Raw genomic sequence first — 10,566 nt, forward strand, 5'->3', positions numbered from 1 at the left:
ATGGCATTTTAACTGACATGTCGTCTCAGGCTGAAATTGGCTTAATTCAATGTTGAAAATCTTCAGAAAATCTTGTGAAACATGAAGAGAGTGCTGACTGAAATGAACAATGCTCACAGGTTTATTACTAATGACCTCTCAAATGTTTATATTGCTTGTTCCGTCCAGCCGTCTGTTGACTGTAACCACCAGGTCTGGCTGCTCTGGAAGATTTTGTCCTTTTAAGCCTTTGGTCTCTTAATCACTAAGCTATTTTGGCAACAGCTGTTCTGAGACCTGAATAAATTGAATACTTCCGTCTGGACTGGGCTTTGTGTCTCTCTCTCTCTCTCTCGTGTAACCCCCCATCTACCCCAATTCTCTCTTTCTCTTGAGCACTTGCTGTTGAGCATTAAGGTTAAAGTCTTGGCTTGTAATCATGGGCGTCATTTGTTTTAAGCAGGCACCGGTAACAGTCCTGGCTCACTTGTGGCCTAGGGTTTTATATTAAAAAAATATGGTTTTAAGCAACTTTGTAATTAGTTTTGAGTGACATGGCATTGAGTAGATGATAACCCCCCCCCCCCCCCCCCTTTTTACCTATTATAATTGCAATAAACTTAACTGAATTCAACCAAAAGTAAATAAATAAATAATTTTGAGGGAGTACGTGCAGTTTGAATAGCACTTCAGCTTGTAACACAAGCTAGCTGACACAGTGATAGATCAAACTCTTAAGTGTCAGATCTAAACATAGGTGTACACAGCCTGTAAGACTGTTGGACGTGAGTTGCTGCCGTACCCTCCTGCTAATAGATTGCATGATGTTCACGGCCGATCAGTTGAATATGCTGCATGATTAAAAACATAATCATGGGGATAATTAAAACAATGTCAAAAACTCCAACCAAATGCACACGCCGGTTCATGCATGAAGTTCCCAGTTATTGTATAGATGAGTGCATCAGACTATGAGATCTTTAAGTGATGGCGTGTTTAATACTTGCTTGATTTGTTGTGCTGTTTGTCAGACATTCAACTCACGCTGAATACAAGTGACAACCATTTTCTCTGAATGTGTTGCCAGCACTAATTGTAAAGGGCACTGTGTTTTTTGTTTTTTTATCTGCTCTCTGTGGCTTTCTCCATGTATGCGTACCAAAGAGATCTTCTTAGAAAATATAGAGCTGGTGCAGTTTGCACAGTAATCTTGTGAGTGGGTAGAAAATGGTGTTCAACATGTGGTGGGTGTGTGTGTGTGTGTGTGTGTGTGTGTGTGAGAGAGGGGAAACAACCATCATTTATTTTCGAACGGCCTGTCTGTTATCTCTTTTCTGTTTCCCAGTAGTCTGATAGCATTTACAGTTAGTTAGCTGCACTTTGTAGATGTCATCCAACTTAAAGGACACAAATTTCAAGTATACTATTCATTTTCTGATAGTAGGATTGTGATCATGGTGCCTTTTGTTTTATCAGCCTAGACCCTCAATCATTAGGCTAACACTGCTAACCATAAGAGATTCATCTAAAGTTGCATGCTTTGTGAATTACAGATATAGGCCTATAAGTATTATGATTAAGAAGGTGTTTTGAGTGAACCTGCTGAACTTGCAAACAGTCTGAGGTTGCGTTATAATTTGCTGACTCACTGAGAGATTGTGGTTTCAAGCAGCTGAAGTACTGCACTAAACCAATAAACAAGAAGGACCTGAACACCTGCTATATAAGACACTATATGCTTGTTTCACAATTGGCATTTAACTTTTATAAAATTAACCATGTCTTGAACATTGAGGGGTTGTAATGGCCTTTTTATTCAGATTAAATAAAGGATTGGGCAATTTGACTAAATGATTTCCAGTTATTTGAGGAGTTGGAACCATAGACTCTGTTATAAAAATACACTGGTATTGAGGCATCAGATGAATGTGTGGCAGTTTGATTGGATGCAAAGGCCAAGCTAACAGATGTGTCTGGGACAAATTTGTTCGCTATATAGTATCACGTATAAGAAATGTGACACAAAATTACCTAATTGATTAACTTCCCATTTTGCTGCATAGAAAGTCTCTATTTAGAGGAAATTTAAGCCAAAAGATTACTTAATCGTTCAGTAGACGACACATCGCTTGCCTCAGCAGTTTTCTCAAACATTTTCAACATAACATTGAGTCCCTTCCACATTAATGCTGAAGTGATATGTGTGTGAAATAACCGAAACTCTCCAGAGAGGTTTTAAACTTCATTTAGCATATCAGACAGGGGGGCGAAACACAGTGGAAAGTCATAACCATGCTTGCTGAGTCATTTTAATGTCACATTTTCTGTGCTGTGACCTATTTCTGTAGGTTTCTGTTAGCTGTACGGTACCACTTTGAGATGTTTTCTGAATATACAATCGATTACAATTTTATTTAAATGAATTACAAAATATGCTGACTAATTAATTACATTTCCAAGCATTCTGAGAAAAGCTCTACATTCTTTTCCATGGATCATTTTCACATTTCCAGTGTCCTCAGAAGCAGAAATCTTATAGATTTCTAGATAGATAGATAGATAGATAGATAGATAGATAAACAATATATTTTATATTAATAGCAAAATATGCATACAATTTAAACAAACATTTTTGAGAGTGAACAGAGACTGTCGTCAATTACATCATTCTGTAAATTTGCTAAAATGAAGCAATAAGTGAATTTAGAACAGCTAAGGGACTTTGTTAGACACAACGTGGAGCAGAGTGCCTAAAACCCCCTTCGCTCTTCTAAATTGACTTTAAACCTCAGCTTTGTGGGGCTTATTCCACATACCTGGCAAGGTTTCATAAAATAAACACACAGACACAAAAATGTAATGCTATTGATGATAAATATTATTCTTATACCAAGCAATGTATTTCTTTAGAAGCGGAATGTTTGCCAAAATACACACAGACGCAGTGGCACAGTAATACTGATGTAATGCGGTCACAGGTGTATGTTTGTAGAGTCGTTTACAATGGCTTCCAATGGGGCTCCAATCATAATCAAGGACTGGAACTATCCATTTTACAACTGTTATTTTGGCATGATTAGTTCGTTGCGATTCTCTGATTGGTGGACATTTTTTCTGCATAATCATAGGTAATTTCATTTTTCATCCAGGAATTCCACTGTTAAATGCAATTAGTTGAAATAATAGGTTTGATGGCTTCAACAAAAGAATGTACCATTGATTAGCCTCATAGCTCAAAGTAGGCCTGTCTTTTAATGGTTCATAAGTTTATTGTTAAACATTATGGAGAAAATTTATGTTTTTTTGTTTTGTTTTGTTTTTCTGGAAAGAATGTGTCATGTGATGGCCCAGCTGTTGGAACACATGTCCCAACCCAACTGTTGCACTCTACAGTGGTGAATGATAGAGAAAGAATAAAGAAAATATGATTTTTTTCCCCATTTCCATTTGCTTCAATAGCAAAAGAATGACCATGACCTTCCAAAAAAAAAAAAAAAAAAAAAAAAAAAAAAAATATATATATATATATATATATATATATATATATATATATATATATATATATATATATATATACATTGAATGATTATGGCATTTAGAAGGGAGAAATATGTATTTTTAATGATTTATTTATTGGTATTTAATTCCAAGTGACAACTGTGTTGTATATACATATACATTATATATACAAACCCGATTCCAAAAAAGTTGGGACACTGTACAAATTGTGAATTTTGAACTTATATTTTATTCACAATAGAATATAGATAACATATCAAATGTTGAAAGTGAGACATTTTGAAATGTCATGCCAAATATTGGCTCATTTTGGATTTCATGAGAGCTACACATTCCAAAAAAGTTGGGACAGGTAGCAATAAGAGGCCGGAAAAGTTAAATGTAGATATAAGGAACAGTTGGAGGACCAATTTGCAACTTATTAGGTCAATTGGCAACATGATTGGGTATAAAAAGAGCCTCTCAGAGTGGCAGGGTCTCTCAGAAGTCAAGATGGGCAGAGGATCACCAATTCCCCCAATGCTGCGGCGGAAAATAGTGGAGCAATATCAGAAAGGAGTTTTTCAGAGAAAAATTGCAAAGAGTTTGAAGTTATCATCATCTACAGTGCATAATATCATCCAAAGATTCAGAGAACCTGGAACAATCTCTGTGCATAAGGGTCAAGGCCGGAAAACCATACTGGATGCCCGTGATCTTCGGGCCCTTAGACGGCACTGCATCACATACAGGAATGCTACTGTAATGGAAATCACAACATGGGCTCAGGAATACTTCCAGAAAACATTGTCGGTGAACACAATCCACCGTGCCATTCGCCGTTGCCGGCTAAAACTCTGTAGGTCAAAAAGAAGCCATGTCTAAACATGGTCCAGAAGTGCAGACGTTTTCTCTGGGCCAAGGCTCATTTAAAATGGACTGTGGCAAAGTGAAAAACTGTTCTGTGGTCAGACTAATCAAAATTGTAAGGTTTTTTGGAAAACTAGGACGCCATGTCATCCGGACTAAAGAGGACAAGGACAACCCAAGTTGTTATCAGCGCTCAATTCAGAAGTCTGCATCTCTGATGGTATGGGGTTGCATGACTGCGTGTGGCATGGGCAGTTTACACATCTGGAAAGGCACCATCAATGCTGAAAGGTATATCCAAGTTCTAGAACAACATATGCTCCCATCCAGACGTCGTCTCTTTCAGGGAAGACCTTGCATTTTCCAACATGACAATGCCAGAACACATACTGCATCAATTACAACATCATGGCTGCGTAGAAGAAGGATCCGGGTACTGAAATGGCCAGCCTGCAGTCCAGATCTTTCACCCATAGAAAACATTTGGCGCATCATAAAGAGGAAGATGTGACAAAGAAGACCTAAGACAGTTGAGCAACTAGAAGCCTGTATTAGACAAGAATGGGACAACATTCCTATTCCTAAACTTGAGCAACTTGTCTCCTCAGTCCCCAGACATCTGCAGACTGTTATAAAAAGAAGAGGGGATGCCACACCGTGGTAAACATGGCCTTGTCCCAACTTTTTTGAGATGTGTTGATGACATGAAATTTAAAATCAACTTATTTTTCCCTTAAAATGATACATTTTCTCAGTTTAAACATTTGATATGTCATCTATGTTGTATTCTGAATAAAATATTGAAATTTGAAACTTCCACATCATTGCATTCTGTTTTTATTCACAATTTGTACAGTGTCCCAACTTTTTTGGAATCGGGTTTGTATATGTTATATAACTGTTAAAATGTGTCAATCTGTGAAAGGTTCGTCAAACGGTCTTTGAATGCAAGAAACATGAATGTGGTCAGCCTATTTTCAAGCTTGAACTGCCTACAAGTCAAAGGTCATTATAAATTGCATTAATTAATCGCATAATGAAAAAAAAGAATCAATCTGAATTTGTTTAACTGCTAACCTCAACATAAAGTTTTCATAGTTATGGAGGGACTCCCTTAAACAAAAGCCTTCTGAGATCAAGATGAGCTGTTACAAAAGCCTTCTGAGATCAAGATAATTGGTGTGGCATATGCGGTAAAGTTTTCCTTGAAATCACAAGCACTCTTAGCCAGAGGCATCTCCATGTTTCTGTTTCTTGCAGAAAATGAGAAATGAACTCAAAACAGAGTTGAAAAATCAAACAGTGTGTTCTCTCTGCCATCATATAGAAGAGCAAGCGCATGACTGTTAAGAAACTGCAGGCGTGGGTTATTCTCTTTGTCAGACTCCTGCATGAGTCAACCACAGTTTCTTACTTTCTTTTACAAGGCATTAAAAAAAGTTAATGCGTTTGTTTAGCACTCGATTCAATACACCTCATGATTGTTTAATGACGCTTCAGACCTCGTGAAAGTATGATCAGTAAATTTTCATTGTATTGCCAGTGTAATATTTCCAGCTTCATATGGAATCAATATGATTACTTTGTTTTACTGTGAATATAACAGACTTTCAACCCTAAAAATGCAATAATTCCCGCAAAACTGGTCCTGTTTGTGTCATATTTGGCCGCTTTTATGGCCCACTGCTGTAGGGTTATATTGAGCGAGACACATTGCAAATTCCATCCCACTCCCAGACACGTAAGCAGCTTTTTTGAGTCAGCTCCGTTTCTCTCTGAATCACATGCCTTTCATAATATATGTGATGAAACCAGAGGCCAAATGGAATGAGTCAAACATTGCTTGACATTAAAGTTTAGAGAGAAAGAGAGAGGAAAAGATAGAAAACAAGGTGAAGAGAGAAGGAAAGAAGGAAAGTTTAAAAGTTTATGCTCAATTCCCTCAACAGCCGTCGTTGTCACAGTTACAGCCCTGCTTAACCCCACTGAGATGAGCAGTATGGGAGGCTTTCACAAGCAATCCCATCATCATTAATTGCCATTGTCCCTCGACACTTTCTCTCGTGTTTTCCCCTGCCTGTTCTTTTGCTTCCTCGTGCTGCTGGGGGAAAAAAGCGAAAGCAAAGTCATTATGAAATGAATTTGAAATGTTTCAAGTTTGGAGGATTTAAACATTAACTCATTTCCCACCAAATTTTTTTTAGCCAATGTCAGCTATAGGTTGAGTTCTGTCTTTCTGACTGAACTTTGGTATGAATTCCAGTCTATGAGACCACAAAGGTTTAGCACAGCGTAGCTCATGTGATTGCTCTTCACGCCCCAGTGACCAGCATTAGTGAAGAGAGAGAAACAGGGAAGGTGTGGCTCAGCGATTACTGTCATGAAGGCAGGGATTCTTTTGCAGTGACACTAGAAAATTTGGGAAATTGTACTGCATAGTCAGCAGTCTACATTGGGAGTCCCTAAAAAAACCAGTTTTTTTCTTTTTGTTTGTTTGTTTTTTTAATGTGTCGGTACTGTATGCAAAAAAAAAAAAAAAAAAAAAAAAAAATCAATATTTAAAACAAGACATATATAGAATGTTATACTGGCCTATTAATTCATCTAACCCCATTGAGTTATATAGATTTTTAAGTATAAAGTTTAATTTACTGTTTAATACACAGTAAAAAAAATATGGTCTGTAAGTCATGGCAACTTGTTTTTACATTACTTAAATACATCCAAATAATTTAAGCAATTTCAACTTCTTTATATATGTTATATGAGATTCAACTAAATTTTTTTTAAGTCAGTTTAATAGCATTTAAGTTGTTTTTTATACAGTGTACTAGATTTATTGTACAAAAAGAGGTATATATATATATATATATATATATATATATGTGTGTGTGTGTGTGTGTGTGTGTGTGTGTATGTTTGAATATGTAAAATATATATATGTATATATTTAACAATATATATAACATATTTAAAATGTCGTTTTTGTTGTAATACATTGCTTCTATTAAATTTATATATAAAAAAAGAAGCAAAAATAATCTGCCACAAAAAAATGTGTATATACTTAAAATATTTAAAACTTAACATCTATAAAATGAATAATAATACATTAATAACCTACGAAGGTTTCTATCCATTTGGTCTTAGCAAACCAAAAACAAAAGTCTCCTTACCATCATTAAGCATTACAACCAGCGATGCTGGGAAATTAGAGGAGAAGTGTTAAAACAAGGAACAGGCTGTGCAGCTTTTCCGTTTTTTTTTTCTTTTTTCTCTCACTTTTTTGTGGGTGGTTCGGTTTTTCAGAATGCAGGGAAACCACGGCTTCCGCTCAATGTGTATTTAAACATCTGACACTGATGTGTCCCTGAGGGATTTTTTTCTGGTTATTCGTGTTCTGTTTCTGTGCATATAGTTGTTTAATATGTAGTATTGTAAAAGAAATTCTGCTGTATTTCTGAGCTAATCCACAGTTTTAATCTATAGTGTCTATTTCTTCTTTTGCTGATATCATCATTTGTAAATTCCCCTGTGAGCTTGCATTTTATTAGTACAGATATCTGATCTATTAGCCTTTGCTACTGACCATATGGTACAACTAAGCATATGTCAAATGCAGAGAAATGTTTGGGAAGTGACCAGATCTTGTCAATGGGAACCCAGGAGACAGGGCAGGGACAGCAGTCAGGACTCAGGATACAATTATCAGGCTTTCCAGTTCAGACAGGCCCATCCTAGAGTACAAGGATTTCCTCTAGGGCCGCGCTTCCATAGGCGTCAGTGGGAAACAGGAAGCAAGGAGCCACAGAGTCCTTTTGCTCTCTGGCCTATATACATTGACTCCTCTTTGCTCTTTCTCTTATTTTTTTCTCAAATATTTTTCATTATATTTGTACAAAATTTTCAAAACTAACTCTGACCGTAACAATTCAACCACAACCACAACAATATCACAATGAAGTGTGCCAGGCATACAGATCTCTCTTCCCTGAAAGAGTAGAAAATCAGGCCTGAGCGCTGTATGCAAACCAGAAGTTACAACATGTGTGATTAAAACAAAAGTGAAGGTAACTATTAGGTTTTGCCCCCAGGTTTGGCTGGCATCTTAGTCAATGATTGATAAGTATTTAGTGGATACTAACACGAAAGGTTACAAGGGGACTTTCCAACTTACAAAGTTTCAGTTTCAAAAACAAAGTAATAGTTTGAAATGTGTCTTCCTTTTAATTACAAATGAAATATTAAGCAAGCCAAAGCTAACAATTTAGAATGTGTGTTTGTGTGTTTGTAATTGTATAAAAGTGTCTTCCTCTGTCACAGGATGTCTTTGTAAGTTGTGGCGCTCTGCTCTTGTTTATTTTGGTATCTGCGGAATGTCTTCCTGTCATGACATTTCAGTGTGATCCTGACGGCCAATCATGAGTAAGGACGGGAAGGATGTTGTTTGTGCTTATGTCTGTATGTGAGCTAGATAAATGATACACAGCTGAGATATCCTAGACAAACATTAGATTATCTAACGTACATCCTTATGTCTAAGAGCAGGTAAAATGATCCTGATTTCAGCATGGTTCAGTTGTTAAATAAAATGTATATGTTTTTTATTATTGTATTATATTAATTTATGTAGTAATACTATTTTTATTGATGTATTATTTTATTTTAATTTAAATTTTACAATGAATATGACAATGTTAATGTTTTTGGTCTTGGCGGAATAGATCTTCTACGCTGCTGCTGAATTGCTGCTGCTGCAGAGCAAGTACAAGTACAGAGCAAGCTACTGCAAATAAATACACCGATACGCTGATAGTAAGACGTAGTGCTGATGCACAAATAGCATTTATCAATAACCCATAGCAGATCTATACAGGTGGAGCTGGGGAAGGTGGAGGGTTTTAGAGGAACTCTGAAGCACGCTGCAAACTGCTATAGTGAATGTAACCAGCCATTTAAATGTGTGAACAACAAGCTCATTGGCTGCAGAAGTGACATGGACCAATCAGCTTGTGCCAAGTAGTTAATGCTGTAATTATCATAAGCTTGCGTTAAAGGATTAGTCCACTTTCAAATAAAATTTTCCTGATAATTTACTCACCCCCCATGTCATCCAAGATGTTCATGTCTTTCTTTCTTCAGTTGGAAAAGAAATTAAGGTTTTTGATGGAAACATTCCAGGATTATTCTCCTTATAGTGGATTTCAATGGCCTCCAAACGGTTGAAGGTCAAAATTACAGTTTCAGTGCAGCTTCAAAGGGCTTTAAACGATACCAGACGAGGAATAAGGGTCTTATCTAACGAAGCGATCGGTCATTTTCGAACTACGGAACTAAGTCAACTTAGGGAACGAATGCGGCGCCAGTTCCGTATTTTTCCGTACGTAGAATAGGGAAGGCGTAGGACATACAGCATAAGCTTTTTGAAGAATATGGAAAGCAGAAGCACGTGCAAGGCGATCATTTGTGTTTATAAAGCATATATAGTTGTATTTTTTTTCGAAAATGACCGATCGTTTCGCTATTCCTCGTCTGGTATTGTTTAAAGCCCTTTGAAGCTGCACTGAAACTGTAATTTTGACCTTCAACCGTTTGGAGGCCATTGAAATCCACTATAAGGAGAATAATCCTGGAATGTTTCCATCAAAAACCTTAATTTCTTTTCCAACTGAAGAAAGAAAGACATGAACATCTTGGATGACATGGGGGTGAGTAAATTATTATTTTTTATGTTAAATATGATTGTCTTTCTTATGAAACACAAAAGAAGATGTTTTTAGCAGAATATCCAGGCTGCTCTTGAATAACTAATTTCAGTCTGTTCTTTCAGTCTAGATTACTTTTATGATATTTTATGGTGCTTTTTTGTCATTTAGGAGCTTTCATTATATGGAAGAGAGCAGCTGTGGGCACCCACACACTACAAGATAATCGGGCAGATTTTGGGCCAAATTCTCCCCTTCCGACAATCCTAGGTAAAGTCCCAATTTTCTTGATAGTCCTACAGATTATCTTATCAGGTTTTCCTGCGTTGTGACATGTGTTAATAGTGACTCAATCAGCTAGGAAGAACGTCGGGGCCACACAATTCTCAAATCGAAAATAACCAACATGTTTAATATTTTCGATCACAAATCCTGTTTTGTGAGGGGAACCCCGCAAAGTGCACTCATGTGGAACAAAACAATACCAAATCGGAAAGCGAGCTGACGAAAGACA

The sequence above is a fragment of the Megalobrama amblycephala genome, linkage group LG21 (assembly GCF_018812025.1).
Source record: "Megalobrama amblycephala isolate DHTTF-2021 linkage group LG21, ASM1881202v1, whole genome shotgun sequence".
Classification (NCBI taxonomy): domain Eukaryota; kingdom Metazoa; phylum Chordata; class Actinopteri; order Cypriniformes; family Xenocyprididae; genus Megalobrama; species Megalobrama amblycephala.